Raw genomic sequence first — 22,441 nt, 5'->3', positions numbered from 1 at the left:
TTATCTTTGATCCTCTATAGTCACTAAACAAGATTTTAAACTGGGGGAATACTGTATTGGGCAATGGTTGTCTAGAAAACCACAATCAACAAGAGTATGTTCATGTTTGTGGCAAGGGCTGGGGCTGGGGATGGAGAATATTTTTCAGGAAATGGCTCAGTGATCGTAGGTGCTGGAGAGTCTATCTGTAGGAGGCTAGCAGGCTGGAGACCCAGGGAAGAGTTGATGTTACAGTTTGATTCTGAAGGCAGTCTTGAGGCGGAATTCCTTTTTCCTTGGACCACCTCAGTCTTTTTCTCTTGAAAGCCTTCAACTGATTAGATAAGGTCCACTCATATTATGAGAGATAATCTGCTTTACTCACAGTTCGCTGATTTAAATGTGATTCTCATCTAAAGAATACCTTCTTCCAGACTTCTAAGCTGGTGTTTGACCCGATGCCTGGGTACAGTGGCTTAGTTAAGTTGACACATAAAATTAACCAAGTAAGAGATTAATTTCAGTGAGAAAATTCAGCATTCTCATAAATGAAATTAGCTATAAAAATTTGAAATTAATATAAAGAATAGTAACAAGTTATAAAAGAAACATTCATGGCTATGGCCAGGAATATATTACTATATTGGAATCTTTAAGGGCAGAATGGAAAAAAATGAAAGCATATGAATTATTAATATATATCGTATGAATCAGGAAATTGTAAAGGAGAAATTATCAGAATGGGGTGAACTTATGAGAGTATTCTTAAAGGATATGAATTTTGATAAAAATTTGAAGAAAGTGTACAGACTATGCATATATATGGAGCTGGAAGAGAAGCCTCATAAGTGGAGTACCACAGACCTTATGAGAGGCTTGGGGAAGGAAGGACAGGGAGAAATTGATAGAGAGCATTGCATATACATTTTACATTTGTTTAGCTAGAGAATTAAAAAAACTTCCAGAAGTTAATCAGGAGGTAAGAGATTAAGTGAAAACATTAAAATTTTATTTTTTAGTTAAAAAAATTCTTTTAGCTTCAACGGGCACACGTGCAGTTTTGTTACATGTGTTGCATAACTCTGGGATTGGGCTTCTATTGAACTCATCACCTAGATAGTCAAGATAGTACCCAATTGGTAGTTAAAAAATAAAAAACATTTCTTAAAGATAATAGTTTTGCATGTGTGATGGACTGGAGTGGTTGCTAAGTGCAAGCACAGGAGACGAGGACCTGGACAAAGATTATAATAGAAACAAAATTCAAATAGAGAATTCAGATTCTCAGAGATTGCTGAGATAATTGACAGAACTTTGTGATTTAATGTTGGCGACAAACACGAGAGAAGATATATTAATTTTGCCTAAGTTGTCAGTCTAGTATTGTAAGCATGATGTTGTTAATTCTGACAGTCATAGGGATTTATGAGGGTATCAGAGTTAGACCCTTATGGATAGGATTTTTAAAAGCTTTGTTTACACAGTGGGGCAAATAGGGAAGCAGAAAGTCCCACAAGTTGTAAACTTAGCTATGGCTTAAATATACTACATGTTTTTTTCCCCTAAACTATTAATTTGGAGCATCTTATAACTTTATACAACCCTTTTACCTTTTTATTATGTATGATTAATCTTTTTTATTTTTTTGAGATCAAGTCTCACTCAGTTGCCCAGGCTGGAGTGCAGTGGCATGATCTTGGCTCACTGAAACTTCCACCTCCTGGTTCAAGCAATTCTCATGCCTCAGCCTCCCGAGTAACTGGGATTACAGGCATGAGCCATCATGCCTGGCTGATTTTTTTGTATTTTTGTAGAGACGGGGTTTTACCATGTTGGCCAGGCTGGTCTCAAACTCCTGACCTCAGGTAATCCACCCACCTCGGCCTCCCAAAATGCTGGGATTACAGGTGTGAGCCCAGCTGATTAATCATTTTTATGTGTCTCGGCCTTAGTCCTATTATATGAATCAGAGCCCCAGTGATTTATATAATAGTCCTATTATATAAATCAGAGCCCTGTAGCATTAGTTTTATAATTTCCTTTTATCACTTATTCCCCATTCCCTTATTTAGTCTATCAGTCTCAAAAGTTCATCAAACTATTGGGCACTTCTTGGATGCAGCATTGAGATTATGCTTTTTTTGTTGTTGTTTTTAAGGCAGAGTCTGGCTCTGTCGCCCAGGCTGGAGCTCAGTGATGGTGCGATCTTGGCTCACTGCAGCCTCTGCCTCCTTGGCTCAAGCCATCCTACTGCCTCAGTCTCCTGAGTAGCGGCTACTACAGGCATGTGCCACAATGCCCTGCTAATTTTTTGCATTTTTAAAAATACAGATGGGGTCTTGTTATGTTGTCCAGACTGATCTCAAACTCCTGAGCTCAAGTGATCTGCACACCTTGGCCTTCCAAAGTGCTGGGATTACAGGCTTTATCAGCCACCCCACCTGTCTACATTGAAATGATTATATGTTTTTATTTCTCATTCATTGTTCTTTATTTTATTGTTATTTATACTTTGTATGCCTTTGTTTTCCTTACTTTATTATCCCTTAGTCCTAACAGTGGCATTAGTTGGGATATTCCTTGGGCCAGAGACATACATTCTTACTGTTGTCACTGTGCTTGAGCCCACATCCTCTTGCTTTCTTTCCAGTTAGGAGTGTCAGTGATAGTATTTATTCCTGTGCTTGTTTCTTAAGCCCAATTCTAATTTTCATCTTCCAAACCTTATTGCCTCTTACTGTTATTACTCTCATAGTAATATTTTCTTTGGATTGCATTCATAGCAACTTATATGATAGGTATAGAATGTGAATTACTCAAATAAAACAATTCTGTTTACCTCACAATATTCTGTGCCCCAGTTTTTATCAAATCAAACTGATTTTCTCTGCAAGTAGTTTGTGTTTTCAAGGTTTCAGTACATTATTATCTTACAGTATAGAAATATTATCTAGTAGTATAAAGATTTGTCACAAAATTACTAGAAAAATAGAATGTTTAAAATATGCATGCAGTTGACATAGGAAGCTTTACACAATTCTATAGTTTTAGTTCTTTTTTTTTAATGCTGTTCACTTATAAGAGTTAATGAGTCAGTGAAACTACATTTTTAATGATACCAGGAGAAAAGGATTTGATAGATCTTTAACATCTTCTCTTTTGTTTTGTTTTGTTTTTGTTTTTATTTTGAGATAGAGCATCACTCTGTTACCCAGGCTGAGTACAATGGTGCAGTCAAAGCCCACTGGAGCCTCCAGTTCCTAGACTCAAACAATCCTCCCACCTCAGCCTTCCAAATAGCTGGCACTACAAATGTCTACCACCATGCCCAGCTAATTTTTAAAAAACTTTTTAGAGATGGATTCTCACTATGTGGACCAGGCTGGTCTTGAACTCCTGGCTGCAAGCTGTCCTCCTACCTCAGCCTCCCCAAAGTGCTGGGATTGTAGCCATGAGCCACTGCATCTGGTCAGATCCATAACATCTTAATGTCACATCTTTTTCTGATAGTTTTATTGATTGGGATTCCTCTAGAGATGGATTCCTCTAGAGATCTCCAGAGGAATCCCAATCAATTAAAAAAAAAGCTGTTTTCTTTGGAAAACAGCTTTTCCTCCCATCTTTCTTTACCCGAAGTCAGAATACAACAATTCCTTCCTTATCAGGTAGATTAATCTTGCTTAGAATTAGTATGCCTTCACCATTTAATTTTTTGTTACTTCTTAAAAAATACTCATTATAATTAAAATTTAGGAAGAACACTGGAACTTAATGTAGCTGTCAGATATTAACTACAATTTGCAGACAGTCATGTGATTGGGGAAGAATAGCAACAAGTAATTGGATTGTTAAGTAGTAAAGTATAACAAGTTTAAAGGCAGGGTCTCACTCTGATGCCCAGGTTGGAGCGCAGTGACGCAATCTCAGGTCACTACAGCCTCAACTTCCCAGGCCCAAGCAGTTCTCCCACCTCAGCCTCCCCAGTAGCTAGGACTGCCAGGGTGCGCTACCATACCTGGCTAACTTTTGTATTTTTTGTAGAGATACGGTCTCACAATGTAGCCCAGGCTGGTCTCAAACTCCTAAATTCAAGCCGTCTGCCTGCCTTGGCCTGTCTAAGTGCTGGGATTACAGGCCTGTGCCACTGTGCCTGGCAACAGTAAAGTTTAAAAAAATCAACTCTAAATTCTTTTCTAAATTATGTAGTAACTAGCACTTTCTTGAATAGTTATTTTGGGCAAGACAATAAATATATTTTGGTTACTAAATAAGTAGGGTTAAATCATAATTTTAAGTTATTTTCAAATAAAATATTTAAATACTATTTAAATAAAACATTTTAAATAATACATTCTCTAATATCTTTAATCATTTTATAAAAATTTGTTATCCTCTATATACAAGTAGTTATAAAAACATTGTTTAGTATATTAATGTGAACTAAGGAGTGTCGTGTACACCAGCCTCAGAAATGGAATTTTACCAATACTATGGAAACTCCCTGTGTAAGCCTTTCTCAACTTATTCCTCTTCCTGGACTGCTCCCCAGCATGTGAACACTGTGCTGAATTTTGACTATTATGCTCTTGGTTTTAAAAAAGATTTTACTGCATATGTATCTGTGCCGAATTTATCTATTCATCCACTTATTTTATCGAACTTTATAAAAATGATAAGATGTACCTACAAGATATTGTGGGTTCAGTTTCAGACCACCACAATAAAGCAAATATTGCAATTAAGTGAATCCCACAAATTTTTTGCTTTCCCAGTGCTTATAAAAGTTACATTTATGCTATACCATCGTCTACTAAGTGTGTAATTGCATTATGTCTAAAAAAATGTACATACCTTAATTAAAACATAATTCATTGCTGAAAATTACTAACAATTATGTGAGCCTTCAGTGAATCATAATATTTTTGCTTGTAGAGGATCCTACCTCAGTGTTAATGTTTGAAGATTGGAATCCCTGTGGCAATTTCTTAAAATAAGACAATGAAGCTTGCCGCATGGATTCACTCTTCCTTTCACAAAAGATTTCTCTGTAACATGTGATGCTATTTGATAGCATTTTTACCCACAGTGTATCTTCTTTCAAAATTGGAGTCACACTTCTGTTTTTTCTACTATGAATAATTGTACGATGAGTATGAGTATTATTATACTTGTGGTGTGCATGTACAAAAGTATCTCTTCCTAGAAGTAAAATTGGTAAGTTATGGGGTATGTGCATATTCAATTTCAGATAATGCCAAATTATTTTCTATTTTGGTTTGTGGCAGAGGGTGGCTAGATATACACTGAAAGTTTCCTCTTCTTCCTGGGCACAGAATTAGGTTGTATTTTCCACCTCTCGTTTCAGAAATGGCCATGTAAATGAATTCTAGCCAGTAGAATATGAGTAGAAGTAGTCTGTGTCACTTTCAGGCTTGGCCCACAAAAATCTGCCATGCATCATCATTCAGTTTCTCTTCTCCCATCTTTTGGTCAAGTTTTGTTTCTTTCATACGAATTCGTTTACCTTTTTCTATCTACTACTGTGCTGGCTAGACTTATACAGTGTTGAATGGAAGTGGGGATTAATGAATGTCCTTGTGTTATTTCTAATTTTAAAGAACATTTTTCATATATTTCACAGTTATCTATAATAAAGTCTGTGTTCTCCAGATAACCTTTATGAAGCAAGAAGGTTCTCTTTAAGATTTTTTTTTTTTTTTTTTTTGAGACGGAGTTTCGCTCTTGTTGCCCAGGCTGGAGTGCAATGGCGTGATCTCGGCTCAATGCAACCTCCGCCTCCTGGGTTCAGGCAATTCTCCTGCCTCAGCCTCCCGAGTAGCTGGGATTACAGGCACGTGCCACCATGCCCAGCTAATTTTTTGTATTTGTAGTAGATACTGGGTTTCACCATGTTGACCAGGATGGTCTCGATCTCTTGACCTTGTGATCCACCCGCCTCGGCCTCCCAAAGTGCTGGGATTACAGGTGTGAGCCACCGCGCCTGGCTCTTTAAGATTTTTAAACAAAATTTTATCAGGAATGCCGAATTTAATCTAATGTTTTACCAGTAACGATTGAGGGGAACATTTGGAGTTTCTCTTTTGTTCTCTTAATTTCGTGAATGATATTTATACCTTCATAATTTTTTTGGTTGGAGGGAGACAGTTTTGCTCCCCCAAGGAGCCAAGGCTGGAGTGCAGTGGCACGATCTTGGCTCACTGCAACCTCTGCCTCCTGGGTTTGAGAGATTCTCCTGCTTCAACTTCGCAAGTAGCTGGGATTACAGGCACCTGTTACCATGCCTCGCTAATTTTTGTGTTTTTAGTGGAGATGGGATTTCGCCATGTTGGCCAGGCTGGTCTTGAATTTCTGACCTCAGGTGATCCATCCGCTTCAGCCTCCCAAAATGCTGGGATTACAGGCATGAGCCACCGCACCTGGCCTTATACCTACATAATGTTAAATTGCACTTGTAATTCTAGCATAAACTCATCTTGGTCATGGGATATATTAATGTTTTGTTCACCACTTTATTCAATTTGAAGTGTTTTTTGCTATCTACATTTTTTTCAGTCTTAGTTTTGATAGTGAGAAATAACATGTTATATGAGTATTTCAGATATTTCCAAACTTTCCAGTTCTTGGTGCCCTCAAGTCAAAGAAATACCTAATAGCCACATTCATTTATTTAGCTTCAAACAAGTTAATAAGTATCTATATCCTTATAACTTATTAGCTATTTGAAAAAAAAATCATACACATAAATTCAATATATTTTTATTTTAACTGTAAATGACCACAGTCATACATATCCCTTGCTGATGGCATGTGTATGCACCTCAGAGCAGTGCATAACTTCTCAAACCTTGGAATCAGATAAGGCATTGCCATTGCCACCCTTACCTCTTGTTCCATGTTGATTTTCACTTGGGGATGCTCTTTTTCCCAGCAACTACCATGAACTTAGATTCATAAGGATAAGACATCATTGAAAGGAATGTGGTACTATTTAATTTTGAAATTATTTGGTGTCAGACAGATGCTGTGTAACATAATTTGGGAAACCCTGAATTTTGGAGCGTGAATAGTAGAATGTGAACAGTGAGGGATACTATGTTTTTTTAAGTCTATTTGATATTTGTATTTTATTAAATAAGTTGGAATAACAGGATATCAGCTATATCTTTAATAAAATTTGCTATAGTCATTTTCTATGTTGAGTTTTGAATTATAAGGGATACTTGTGTTTTATGTATGGTTTTGCATCTATGATCAATAGTGAGATTTACTTACTTATTTTCCTTTCTTACACTATTTGATTTTGTTTTAAGGTTATACTGGTCTCATGAGTTGGGGAATGAACAGTTTCTCTTTCTTGAGTTTACATAAGACTGAAATTGTTCTTTGAGTTTGATAAAACTCAGTTTCCTTTGTGAAATTAAAAAAAATTATTATGATTGAATTTGTTTTTCTTTTTGCATACCTATATTTCTTATTTACTGTAATGCCATACAATATACCTTTAAGACTGGACAATGTTATACCAAGAATGCAAAACAAAGCCTGTTTGGAGTTGATTCTAAGTAGGTTTATCTCTTTGTCACCAATTCTTATACTTTTAAGCAAAACTGACTCATAGTTTTAAAATAAGACTTTAAACTATTGATTTAGTTTCCTTCATGACTGTAGGATTATTTAGTCTTTTCATTTCTTTCTGTGTCAATCATCTTTCAAAAATTAACTTTTTTAGCAGTAAGTTTAGATTTACAGAAGAGTTACAAGAATGGTACATCAAACTCCCATATATTCCTCACCCAGGACCCTTGTTATTATTGTTGTTGTTTTTACTATTTTGAGTCAAAGTCTGCTGTGTCACCCAGGCTGGAGTGCAGTGGCTTGCTGCAACCTCTGCCTCCTGGGTTCAAGCGATTTCTCCTGCTTCAGCCTCCTGAGTATCAGCCTCCTGAGTAGCTGGGACTACAGGCGCATGCCACCATGCCCAGCTAATTTTTTGTGTTTTTAGTAGAGACAGGGTTTTACCATGTTACCTAGGATGGCCTTGATCTCCTGACCTAGTGATTCGCCTGCCTTGGCCTCCCAAAGTGCTGAGGTTACAGGGGTGAGCCACCATGCCTGGCCAGTTCCCCCATTATTAACATTTTACATTACCATGGTACATTTGTCAAAACTAAGAAACTGACACTGGCTCACTGAACTTTAGACCTTATTTAGATTTCAACAGTTTTTTTGTTTTTTTTTTCATTTATTTATATCCTCTTACTGTCCAGGGTTTCCAGAGTATCGTATTTTATTTAATTGTCATGTCTTCCCAGTCTCCTCTGGTCTATGACATTTTCTGTTTTTCCTTATTTTTGTGACCTTTACAGTCTTGAGGAGTACTGGCCAGATATCCTCTCTATCAGGGAGTTTGATGTTTTTCTTGTGGGGTTGTGGGAAGACTGTCATAGAGAGGAAAGGCCCTTCTCGTCACATCATTTTGGGGGGCACATATGTCCATGACATCACTGATGGTGTTAAATTAACCTTCATCACTTGGTAAAGTACCGATTGTCATGTTATTCAGTGTAAAGTCATTATTTTTTCTTTCCCTACTTAATTGTTTAAAAGCAAGTTACTAAATCACCCTCAAGGGGTGCCCATCCCAGCAACTCTGGAGGCTGAGATGGGAGGATTGCTGGAGCCCAGGAGTTAAAGGCTACAGTGTGCTATGATCATGCCTGTAAATAGCCACCGCACCTCCAGCCTGGGTAACATAGCAAGATGTCATCTCTTAAAAAATAAAAAAGGGCCAACTCTTGGTTTAATTATTCTCTTTATTATGTGTTTGATTTCTGTTTCATCAATTTGTGCTTTTTTATGTGTGCTTTTTTTTTTTTTTTTTGGTGAGGAAGTTCTTGTAACTTCTTAGACATTTAGCTCTATTTTCAGTCATACTTCTTTCCTAATGAAAGTATTGATGGGAATACATTCTCCTCTGAGTATTGCTTTTACTACAGTTTATGATTTTGAAATGTAGTGTTTTCATTATTTTTTCATTCTTAGTTTTAAAAATATTTATAATTTTTTCCTTGAGTCAGGTATTATTTAGTGGTATGGTTTTAAGTTTGAAATGTATGACAATTTTATGTTTTTCTTTTTGACTTCGATTTCATTGCATTGTGATCAGGGAATGTAGTCTTTCTGATAGCAAATGTTCCATTTTCTCTACCATGTCTCTTAACCTCTCTTTCATATTTTTCATTTCTTTGTGATTGTAGGCTGCATTCTGAATAGTTTTGCCATTTCTGTGTAACAATTCACTGACTTTATTTACTTATTCCATTATTATTTCACTTGTGATGTTTTTCAATTCTAGTAGTTCTATTTGGTGATTTTTCAGATGTTTTTGTTCATTTTTTATATTCTCTCAAGCTTTACTGGTATTTTTGATTTGTTCATCTTTTTCTCTTAATATATTAAACATGTCTAATATTCTATATCTAATATCTGAAATTTTACAACAAATTTTGTTGTTTTCTCTGGCTCTTTCTAATGGTGCCTTATTTGTGTTTATTGTGATTTTTTTAAATCACAAATTTCTTTTTTTTTTAGATTGGAAACCTGTGTAACTATGATAACTCTTTAGACTTGGGTTCATAGTACATTCCTCCAGGGAGGATTTTTTATTACCTTCTATGTGCTTGGAGTTAGGGGTCTAGAACATAGGTTTTAACTTGGAATTCTCACTTCTTAAAAATTTTTTTAACTTTTATTTTAGATTCAGGGGGTATACGTGCAGGTTTGTTAGATGGGTATATTGTATGATGCTAAGGTTTGGTATATTAATGACCCTGTCACCCAGGTAGTGAGCATAGTACCCAACAGTTAGTTTTTTAACTCTTGCTCCCATCCCTCCCTCCCTACTCTGTTAGTCCCAGTGTCTATCATTGCCGTCTTTATGTTTATAAGTGCCCGGTGTTTAGTTCCCACTTACAAATGAGAGCTTACTGTATTTGGTTTTCTGTTCCTGTGTTAATTTGCTTAGAATAGTGGCCTCCAGTGGCATCCATGTTGTCACAAATGACATGATTTTATTCTCTTTTATGGCTGCATAATATTTCATGGTGTATGTGTACCACATTTAATCTATGTACTATTGATGGGCATCTATCTAGGTTGACTCTATATTTTTGCTGTTGTAAATAGTGCTGTAGTGAGCATAAGAGTGTGTGTGTCTTTTTGGCATAACAATTTATATTCTTTTGGTTATGTACCTAGTATTGGGTTTGCTGGGCCAAATGGTAGTTCTGTTGTAAGTTCTTTGAGAAACCTCCATACTGCTTTCCACAGTGGGTGAAGTAATTTACATTCCCACTAACAGTGTGTAAGCCTTTCCTTTTTGTTTTGTGAAGTGATGCTCCAGTGTTGGGTGGGTTTATATTTAGGATACTTAAGTCTTGTTGAATTGAACCCTTTATTGTAATGTAATGTCCTTCTTTCTTCTTTTTTTTGCTGTTGTTTTAAAGTCTCTTTTGTATTATATAAGAATTGCCACCATGTTCCTTTTTGTTTTTCATTTGTGTGACAGATCTTTTTCCAACCCTTTACTTTGAGCCTGTGCGTATTGTTATATGCAAGATGGGTCTCTTGAAGGCAACAGATAGATGGGTCTTATTTTTTTTATCCAGTTCAGCTCTGTGCCTTTTAAGTGGGGCATTTAGACCATTTACATTCAGGGTTAATATTGATATATGAGGTTTTGATTGGATTGTGACATTGTTAGCTAATCACTTTGTAGTTTCTATTGTGTGGTTGCTTTATAGGGTCTGTGGGCTGTGTGCTTAATTAAGTGTGTTTTTGTGGTAGGAGGTTATTGTTCTTTCATTTCCATGTTTAGAATTCCCTTAAGGATCTCTTGTAAAGATAGTCTAGTGGTAACGAATAATTTTAGTGCTTGCTTATCTGGAAAATATTTTATTTCTTCCTTGCTTATGAAGCTTAGTTTGTCAGAATATTAAATTCTTGGTTGGAATTATTTTAAGAATGCTGAAAATAGGCCCACAGTCTTACACAGTTTCTACTGAGAAGTCCACTGCTAGCCTGATAGGGTTTCCTCTGACCTTTTTCTCTGGCTGCCTTTATGATTTTTTCATTAGCAGTGACTTTGAATTGTTTTGTGATTATATGCCTTGGTGATGTTTCCTTTTTGTGTGTAGTATCTTACAGGTGTTCTCTGAATTTCTTGCATCTGAATGTCTACCTCTCTTGCAAGATTAGGGAAAGTTTCTTGAATTATTCTCTCAAATATGTTTTCCAGGTTGTTTGCTTTTTCTCCTTCTCAGGAATGCCAGCAATTAGTAGGTTTGGTTGTTTTACATAACCCTGTATTTCTTAAAGACTTTGTTTATTTTTTTTTTTTAATTCTTTTTACTTTATTTTTGTCTGGCTAGATTAGTTCAAAAGAGTAGTCTTCAAGCTCTGAAATTCTTTCTTCTGTTTTGTCCAGTCTATTGATAAAGTTTTCACTTGTATTTTGAAATACCTTAAGTGAGTTTTCTATTCTACAAGTTCTGATTGACTTCTTTTCAATTCCGAAAGTGCTGATTGACTTCTTTTTAAGTGGTTTATTGCTTCCTTCATTTCTTAGATTGATTTAGAAGTTTATTTGTGTTGATTTTCAACCTCTTTTTGGATCCCAATGAATTTCCTTGTAATTCATGCTTTGAATTTTTTATCTGTCATTTCTGGGTTTCCATTTTGGTTAGGGATCATTGCTGGAGAGCTAGTGTGATTATTGGGTGGTGTCACTACATTCAGATTTTTTGTTTGGTTGAAATTCTTATACTGGTTCCTTCTCATCTGGAGACCCTGGCACTCTTGATTTTTGTAACTATTTTCATGCAGGTAGGAGTTTTTTCTTTTTTTTTTTTTTCCTGTCTTTGTAATATTTTTTTTCTTTCTCTTTTCTTTCCCCAACTAGCTAGGGGATATGATTATAGGGAATGCTGGGTAGGATCTTTTGGTTTGCGTCTATAGCCTTTTTTACTTCTTTGGGCAGATTTTTTACTGGGCTATAGGGTTCGACCTACCATCCAGTAGATGGCGCTTACTGATAAGAGCCAGCTGTAGCCAACGTGGCTAGGTATACACTTCATCCTTGTTCACAGGAAGAAGTTCTCTGTTGCATCAGGCAATGGGTTCATGTGTGGAATGCACAGTTGTCTGAGCTCCCTGCTTAGCCCCAGGGGAGTGGGAAGCAAGATGGGTGGGGCCACACCAGGCAGGCCCACCCGCAGGTCCCCTGATGGCAGGCACAATCACTAACACTGAGCGAGAGTCCAATGGGCAGCCACCAAGCACCCAGAGGTGGTCCTAGGCATAGAGCTGGGAAACCTCTTTAGACCCAAGTTCGCTGCACAGGCAGGGGTGGAGGCCTGAACTTTTAATCCAGGAGAATGGGTGCTCCAGGTACCTGGAAATCTGCCTGGGCTGAATGCAGAGCGCCCTGCTGTACCACAATCTCCACACAGGAAAGATGAGGGGGCTCAGGCTGGTAATCCAGATGAACAGGTGCCCTGACTGCCTGAAGCTATGCCTGGAAATGGGGCAGAGAGTGCCCTTTTTTACCATGATGTTGGCTTGGGGAGAATGGGCTGGCTCAACTTGCTGATCCAGGTAAATGGGTGCTCCAGTTGCCTGGAGATCTGCCTGGGCATTAAGCAGAGAAGGCCCTGCCATACCCCAACTTTTGATTTTTAGGAATATCCACATAGTATAGACTATTCAGGCACCAAATCCTCATATGTCTTTACTAAGGCCAAGAGGTTAATTTTCCTTGATTAAAAACATTGAAGGTGTTTTTAATGTTTGGATTCACCCTTTTCCTGGTGTTATTGCCCTTCTTGGGCCCTGTCTTTGTCTGATGATCTCTTACTGACTTTCAGAGGCCTAAACTTTTTTCTCAATCCTTTCCGACGCTAAGTTACTGGGATTTATATATGCCCCAGGAGTATCTAGAAGCTTCATGACTTGCTTTTCTGCCTATTATCTCAATTCATTTTCATTCTTATTTTTTTAATGGGGTCTCATACTGTTGGCCAGGCTGGAGTGCAGTGCTGTGATCACAACACACTGCATGCAGCCTCAACCACCTGTAGTCAGGGGATCCTCTCACCTCAACCTCTTGTGTAGCTGGGACTATAGTATGCACTACCACTGGCTACTTTTTTGTTTTTGTTTTGTTTTGTTTTGTTTGGAGAGACAGGGTTTGTCATGTTGTTCAGAATACTCTTGAATTCTTGGTCTCAAGTGATCCACCTGCCTTGGCCTCCCAAAGTGCTGGAATGACAGGTATGAGCCATTGCACTTAGTCCATTTTCATTCTTCACATCAGATGTTTAAAACAAATGTTTTAAGATCTCTAGCCCAGCATATTCTCATATCCCAGGGAGTGGGAATCCTCTTGGAAATTTTTCAAAAGAAGCATTTCTAAAGCCCAACCCACACCCGCAGGTCAGAATTTCTAGGGTGCAGGACCTGTGGGTATTTTTAAAAGCCTCTTAGATAATTCTGATGCACTACAAGGTTTGAGAACCACTGACATAGAAAAAGTTAATTATTTCTTCATGTAAACTTAAATAATAATACCTAATGCTTATTGAAGATAAGGTATCATATATTGTAAGCATGCACTAATTCTAGCTGTTATTATTAATATTATTATGTGCTAAGCTCCATTCTAAGTCCTTCATACCTTGTCATTATTTACAAGAATCCTGTAGCTACCATTAGTATTCCCATTTTAGAGATTAGCAAATCAAAGCACAGAGAAATTAAACTATTTAAGTTTACATAGCTAGTGAGTAGCAGAGTTACTTGAATCCAAGTAGTCATTCTGATTCCAGAACATGTAATCTTAACCCACCATCTTTACAGTCTTCCAGGTAATTCACGGAGTTAATTTTATTGATTCCCAAAGGGGATGTAACATTGCAGAATGTAGCAAGAAAAATATATTTGGATAAATTATGTATTTATGTTGACTTCATGTGGATATTAAGGAAACAATAACAAAGTAGAAATGGCCTCAGTTTACAGTCAGATAGACTTAGGCATGAATCTCTCTTCAACTGCTTGTTACTATGTAGCTGTGAGAAAGTAAATGATCACAGAGCTCATATTCTTTTATTGGTAAAGGAGGATAATTATTTTTACTACCTGGGGTTTTTGAGGAAATAACATAAAATAGAACCTGTAATATACTGCTTGGCACACAGTAAATGGTTAGCGTCTGGACTTAAGGAATTCTCTAAGAAAGTTACGTTGGTTTCTATACAGGAGATTGTTGTAAGCCTTAGTCTAGGACGTTGTTGATGGAGCAGTTGATGGGTACTGGTTGATGGTGCTGGTGGGGGCCAATCTGACTGTCAGTGATAAGAATCTACCAAGTGCCAAGCACTGTCCTAGGCTCCGGAGATAAAACAGTGAGTAAGACATAGTCTTACAGCTTTCAAGAAGCTTGCTGTTCACTTACCTATATAATCAGTCAGAAACATACACAATTACTTTTTTTGCTAGGTGCTAGGGTGCATAGGAGGGTTACTGAACCAAACCATTGCAGATGAGGGATGGCTTTCTAGAGGGAAGAGGATGAGAAAGTGAGGGATTAGACTAGTAAGTCCAGATAGGAGGAAAAGTGAAGGCTGATAGAAATTTGTCATTACTACAATGGTGTTCCATTCATCCAACAGTTATGAAAATATCAGGGATCTTAGGAAACTTTTATCAGGTCAGTGTTAGAATATTAAGAGCCTACTTTTAGGTTTAGTCTTTACTAAAGCAGACAATTTTTTCAAAGTAAAAATGGCACTATTTATATGTAATACTGAATTTTCTATCAAATAACACTTTTGGAGTCTACATGCTTGTTATTTGGTAGTATTGTCACATTAGGTTATACATCAGAGGAAGAGAGAAGAGAAACAAAGAAACAGTAACCTTCAGAAGATGGAAATGATGATTTGTACATGAGGTGAATTTCATCATGAGCTATGTCTGCTGTTTGCACATTTCCCTTTTCCTATCATCCTTTTTCACATCTATTGAAAAATAACTTGTTGAGTGGCTCATCCATAGTACATAGTTTTAATTTAATACCATTTGTTGCTTTTGTATAGATTTGATAGTTGATATAAGATTGTATGTATAGGAGTTGAGATTTCTTTCCATCTTTCTCTAATGCTCCCAATAAAATCACATATTAAAAATGCAAGAGAAAGACTATTTGTTTTGGCGAAACTGGGAAAAGTAAAAGAGAATGAGTAAAGAATCTCTTGAAAAGAGGGGAATGTGAGTCTAGGGGAAGGAAGATGATGTTGTAATGGATAAAATGATATGGGGATTATAGGAAAATTAATGAAGTTGGTCTTTAAAAATATCCCCAAAGCAGAGGCAGTAGTGCTGCATGTTTTGGCAGCCTGATGAATGTGACCTGATATGAGAGTACACTTTTGATCTCCTACTTGTATATCTATATGACACCTACCTATGAGTACTGTAGTTTTTTGCATGAGCAGTCCCTGACTAGAACTGGGGAAAGTGGAGTAGTTGGCGTGGGTATTTGGAAACATTGGAAAACCCCTTAAGTTGTTAGGGGACTTAAGCTCTTAATCCCTGAAGACTTAGCAGAGGATAGAAAAAGGAAGGAAAAAATGAAATCAAGTTCATAAAAAATTGATTCTGAAAAAGATACTTTGGAAAGTCTACAAAATAAAGTTGAAATTGTGAATATGGACATGTTTACTATGATGACAAATCTTAATATACTAGGAGTAGCCAAAATCTTGGAAGGAGAGAGAGAGTTTTAGACACCACCTCCTCAAAAAGAAGCTTTGTAATGCTGCCTTACAAACATACTATCAAATACTTGTTTGCATCTTTATGATATGAAGTTGGGGAGGATGGTAGAAACATTGATCATAAAAGCATGTTGCCCCAATGACTGTGGTGTTGTTGGGGTATGTTAAATTTCAGGGCTCTTTTGGGGAAGAGTATTCATGCTTCATTCATTTAAAATTCTTTAAATTTTAGCATACTCTTGACTACCTTTGGGCGCTTTTCTAAGAGTTTGTTGCGATTATTTTGGAAGGTAAAAAAATACTTTTTGAAGCTGGATGTTATGATCTCTCCACCTCAACTTCTGCTGGTTTTCCGTTTAGCTTTATCTCTTTTAGCATTTTCTTTTTTTTATTTGTTCTTCCAGCTGTAACAGTCTATCTTTTTAAGTATTGCAGTGCCTCCATAGTAATCTATTCTCTCTCTTTCGGCACACATTCTGTTGGTCATCTCATACACTCCACTATCAATGTGTTAGTGATTCCAGAAACCTTTATATTCCACTTCTTTGAAAGTCATCTGAACATGTCTTCTTGGATGTCCTGTTGCTATCTCATGATTAATGTGTACATAACTGAGTTCATCCGCCTTTCCCTCAGACATCTGTTATCTTCCATAAACTCAGACCTGGCTAAATGGCATTAATGAGTCCCTCATGCCAGGAACCTTGGTGTTCATAGGAGCTTATTCAGAAAATATTTAAAAAGTTTTAACCAGAAGATGTCTCGTCACAGTACCTGTATTGTATTTAACACACACAAAAAATGGAGCCAATCTGAAGTCCTAACCACTGCATTTCTTAAAAACTGTGATACACACACATACACACACACACACACACACATACACACAGAGAGAGAGAGAGAGAGAGAGAGAGAGAGAAATATTTTACAGACAATAAAAACTGTAGAATAATGACACGAGAAGGGACACACGTAAACTTAGTGAAAAAAGATGCTCTTAAGCAATATATGCACTTTGATTCCATAATTACTAAAATAAAACTATATGTATATATAGATATTTATACAAGAATGCATCTGCAGATATTCACTTTAATTTTAGATAGTACAGCTATGGGTGATTTTAATTTTATTTACCTGCATTTTCCAAAGTTGTATAGTAAAAATGAATTACTTTTGTAATTTACACATGCAGACAATTTGATTTCGCTTTTTCACTCACAACACTTGTTGAATTAGTTTAATGTCTTCTTCATTCCAACTATGGCTTAATTATTGCATATTATATTTGGATGAGACTCTCACAGCAGCCCTCTTGACTTTGCTGCTCAGCTGCCAAGGTACCTTTCTAAAAATCCTAGCAGATGCAGTTCTTCACTTGCGTAATTGTTCCAATTAAGTGGCTGTATATTAAATCTCAAAAACCATCAAGAGCAGAGTAAATTGTGAATGTGATTCCTTATAACTAGTTTATCATCTGGTCTGAAGACCTTTAGCCTGCCGGAATTCAGCCAATTCAAGATTTAATTTATTTGCCTAACCTTAACCAAGCCATTTTTAACCAGAGCATGGATAGTTATGCAGATTTGGGGTGAGGAGGGGTGAAGGAAGGAAGGGAGGGAGAGAAAATGTGATTTGAACTCAGGCCTTAACAAATCTATGCCCATTCTATCTATTCTACCTCTAAACTGCCGTACTTTGCCCTTGCTGGGTGTATTTCCTCCCTCCTCTATTCAATAAACAGTTCACTGGTGTTTTTGAGCATTTAGTCAGTAAGAACAAATAGGCAAATAATGAAAATCCATCCATTTTAGTGCCAGTTATTTTATCAGCAGATCCTATTAGGAGTATTTATTGAAGCATGTCATGCTAATAGTCCCAGAGTGTAATTATACTTGCAGATTTTTCTTGCTTTCAGGGAGTTTGTAATATGTTCCAGATGGTTAAATAGGAAACAGTAGACAATTTATGCTGTCTTTTCAGTTATGATTAAAAATTTGATGTTACTTACTACTTATATTACCATTATTGCTTTGTTGGTTTTTATATGAGAGGAATTTAAACAAAATGTGTGATTTTAAAAACTCTTCTGTTATAGTCAACAATCCTTTCATAGATTCTTTCACTCTGTTACTTGTTTAATTGCTTCTATTTAGGCATCATTAAAATGATATAATTGTGTCTTAAGTAGTAATTCTTTTATGAATGTAGCTTTTATTCTTGAAAAGTATTCACTTGGGTTTGTTTTAGACTTTTAATAGCGAACCTTCTTGTGAAATCTTACATGAAACTGAAGAATTTTCTAAACTGTTGAAGATTCTTTGACCTTTTCCTACAAACTATTAATAATATGGCCTTAGATTCAAAATTAGTGAATCTACTACCTATAGTAGGAGTGATGACTTCTCATTGATTCATGCATACTCTCTTGACTACCCTTATCTGACTAATCAACTACTTCATTTGAAAGGCAGCTTACCAACATTGGGAATATAGCCTGTGAACTCAGTTTAGAACAATTAATGGATCAAAGGGGTCCAGATCCAGAGCCCTTGGCTTCATTATGACCTTGAATTAACCAATAAAGGGACTGATTAGTTAACTTGGAGAAATATGTTGTTTTTCAGTAAGATATAATACTCATGGTGTAATTTTTGGTAGGGGTAGAGGGACAGATTGGTTCTGATCCTTAGACTACCATTCTCTGTCCTTGAAGTTTTCTCCCAGACCTCTTTACAGACAAGGAAACAAGCAAAACATTTAAAAAATAATTATGGTTATATAATTACAAATATAATTATAAAATTATATTTTTGGTGATAAATAATAGAGACTATTCTTAAAGGGTTTTTTGGAGGTAAAAAGGGAGTAGTTTGATCCAGCAAGAGTTACTTCCTGTAAACTGCCTTTAAGTATCTTTGTTCTTTCTCAGATTTTCCTGTTCCTCTTTAACCTGACACATCCTACCTCTTCCTGACCTTCTCCCCCCAAAATAGCCCATCCTCTCAGCCTTTTCAGACTAATCAGTCCTTCCTAATACCTGCTGTACAGAATTATTTCCAGGTAAAATTCTTATCCATTTTACAAAATTTAAATTCCTTCTCAGCAAGATCAAAGCCCAAACTAAGACTAAGAAAGGCATGCCCTTGGGGAGATTCAGTTCATCTTGTAATAATAAACTGGCAATAATTTGAGATTTCTATTTTCATGATTATTGCAAATTTTATATAATTTGGTTTGTGTAGCCTTTTTTTTTTTTTTTTTTTTTTTTTTGAGATGGAGTCTTGCCCTGTCTCCTGGCTGGGGTGCAGTGGTGTGATCTCGGCTCACTGCAACATCCACCTCCCAGGTTCAAGCAGTTCCCCTGCCTCAACTTCCCAAGTAGCTGGTACTACAGGCGCATGCCACCACGCTGGGCTTTTTGTATTTTAGTAGAGACGGGTTTCATTATGTTGGCCAGAATAGTCTTGATCTCCTGACAGCAAATGTCATGTTCAGGTTGTTATTAACTATTCAATATTATGAATCTTTCTGGGAATATGGAAAACAATATAGGCAAATTTAATTCTTATTTTTATTATGTGTTTTTAAAGTGTTTTGTATGTTCACTTGCTTCACATGTATACAAATTTGATTTTTTACAAATGTGTTAAGATGGGATTAATGTTTTAAAGAATGATTCACAGTAGGATTTCATTGAATGGAATATTGTAGTTTTATATATAAAGAATGGGATTTGATTTATAAAAATTTAGAATATGCATAACCTTTCTACACTATTTATGTAAGAATTGTATGTATGTGATGAAATGTAGGCTAATTAGGGAAAATATCTTTCAGGGTTAGTGGTAAGAAATAATAACAGGATATTTGAAAATAAATACTGCTTTGAATTCATGATACCATGTTACTTCTTGTTAACTAAGCTAGAAATTTTTCCTTAATCCTTTTTTGGAGTATCCCAGCCCTTTTATCTGTCCTACTTTCATCATGGGAAGAGTTTTTACTATGATTCTCATAATCTTGTGTGGAATGTGGGGGTGGGGAGGAGTTCCTTTATTCACCCGGCCCCTTTCCTGGAATATGGCATGAGAAATGTCTTGTCTTGTCTAAACATTTAGAAAATTGCAGTAATGGCACTTCAGTCCTCATCTTTCCTGAGGTTTCCTTCCTCTCCTTAATATGTATCTGGTATATTTAAAATCTCTTGATTTTTTTTTCTCTTCGAACACTTGAACCATAGGACTTATAATTGAACATTGATATTGTCTAGAAATTCAGATTTCATTTTTTGTGTATGTGTGTGTTCAGGCAGCTTTCTTTTTTCTTTTTCCTTTCCTTTTTTTTTTTTTTGAGATGGAGTTTTGCTCTTGTTGCCCAGGCTGGAGTGCAATGGCATGATCTCGGCTCACTGCAACCTCCGCCTCCCAGATTCAAGAGATTCTTCTGCCTCAGCTTCCCAAGTAGCTGGGATTACAGTTGCCCACCACCATGCCCGGCTAATTTTTTGTATTTTTAGTAGAGATGGGTTCACCATGTTGACCAGGCTGGTCTCAAACTCTAGACCTCAGGTGATCCACCCACCTCAGCTTCCCAAGGTACTGGGATTACAAGTGTGATCCTCCACGCCCTGCCACTCAGGCAGCTTTCTAAGAAGAACTCATGAATTTGATTCCACTGTAGGTCTAATTTGTTACTAATCTCTATCTTTCTGTATCCTAGGAGGCTATGATAGGAATTGGTATATGTTTTTGTCCCATTTCCCCAAACCTAATGTTTGACCTTACACTGTTAGCTGACTGTCAGGTTCTGTTCACAGAGTGACACCTCTAATCCCCGTGTGTTTTGGCATGTTAACTGTGTGAGAGGAAAATGCTAAGCCACTCCTGGGAAATCATCAGGCTACATCCGCTTACATTTCCAGCAAAATAGTTGATGAGCATAGGAGAAGGCGAACCATGCAGCAGTCTGACCTTTTAATGGACACTGATCCCCAACATAGCCAATTAGTACAGAGGAATTTGACTTAAATAAGAACTGATTTTTCCCCCTTTCTGAGGAGAAGCCACAATTGTAGCCACAATGGTAAAAACAATTTATCCTCCTATACCACTGTTTCTTAACCACAGCACTGTTGACTTTTGGGTCAGACAGTTCTTTGTTCTGGGGACCATACTATGCATTCTAAGATGTTCAGCAGAATCTAATAGCTACCTAGTAGACATCTGTAACACTCTCCACCCTGAGTTGTGATAACCAAAAATGCCTCCAAACATTACCAATGTTTCCTGGGGGGTAATATAGTCCCAGTTAATAACTACTGCCCTATATTTATGATTATATCTTTGTACTTTTGAATATATGCTGAAGACAAATTCTTAGAAGATAGATTGTGCACTGTAATTATTTTGTTAACTCCAGAAGGATATACCAATTTCTATTCCTAACAACAATATTTCCCTAGACCCTTATCAATGCTGGATTTTGTCATTTTTTTAGTCTTTAGCCATTTTGATGGATGGGTAATTACATTTCCATAATTTTAATTCAAACACTTATTAATAAGGTTGGATATATTTGAATTTTTTTGTTCATTTGCAGGTCATCTTTTGTGCATTGCTTCCTTTTGTTGTTTACTAATTTTTCTGGGGATTTTAATTTGGTCATTTGTGGTTTCTCCTAGTAGGCTGAATTTATTGAGATGTCACAATAAGATACTCAATAGATTTTAAAGTTGAATGTAGAAGAACATGGTACTTCTGTAAGGAAAGAGAGTATGTATGTGTTGCATGAGTTTTTGTGTGCATATGTGTCATGTGCACTTGTATACACATAGGTTCATGTGTATTTATATTCATGAGCACAGAAGAGCAGAGGGCCAAAGACTGAGCTGTATGTCCTCATTTACCAAGGATACTGAGAAGAAGCTAAGGACAAGCAGTATACTTTCTTGAATATAACTTAAAGGTTAAAGAGAAAAGTGACTTTATTTTGATAGGAAATTCACCTCAAATCTCCCTAGCCAAATTCCTTAAGGTCAAACAATGAATATTCAAAGGACTAAAAGAAGTTAGAGGTAGAAAACTTAGAAAAGTGATATAGTGAGGGTATGAGAATGGGAGGCTTAAATTTCATAGCATTGTCTAAGTAATGTGGTATTTGGGAGATCTAAGTATAGAAAGGTGAGAGAGCCCAGCTTATATGGATTACCTATGGAAGTTTTTTACTTTCTCATTTTTATCAGGAGATTTATCTCTTCACTGTTCTTGGATATCATCTAATTTTCTTTTTCTGGGCTCCAGATCCCTGTCTTTGTCTTTGAAAGGGTCTTTGCCCTTTTCCTTTAGAGCATATAAAAATTTAATAAGAAATATATATCTAGGGCATCGCTTCTCAACCTTTTGGCTAAGATCAAGTGTAACATGTATCTAGGGCGAAAGTTCTCATCATGTGATCTGCACACCCCTCAGAGGGTCTGTATTAGTCTCCTTGGGCTGCCATAGTAGAATACCACAGACTGGGTGGCTTAAATAACAGAAATTAATTTTCTCACAGTTCTGGAAACTGAAAGACCAAGATCAAGATACCATCAGAGTTGATTTCTG

General features: G+C 36.6%; 1 protein-coding gene across 7 annotated transcripts in view; it reads left to right on the top strand.

Moving 5' to 3' along the window:
* The window catches only part of NCOA1 (nuclear receptor coactivator 1), a 290,014-nt gene that overhangs the window by 102,318 nt on the left and 165,255 nt on the right, over positions 1-22,441 (top strand). The window contains exon 1 of one of the 7 annotated variants that reach the window (XM_078349813.1): positions 1-22,441. This exon is cut by the window's left edge and continues 14,436 nt beyond it. The exons of the other annotated variants lie outside the window; for them this stretch is intronic. The gene's annotated coding sequence lies outside the window, so the exon portion shown is untranslated. 7 annotated transcript variants of the gene reach the window in all.

Source organism: Callithrix jacchus, chromosome 14 (assembly GCF_049354715.1).
Source record: "Callithrix jacchus isolate 240 chromosome 14, calJac240_pri, whole genome shotgun sequence".
NCBI classification, from domain to species: Eukaryota; Metazoa; Chordata; class Mammalia; order Primates; family Cebidae; genus Callithrix; species Callithrix jacchus.
This window is presented reverse-complemented; position numbering and strand designations above follow the sequence as displayed.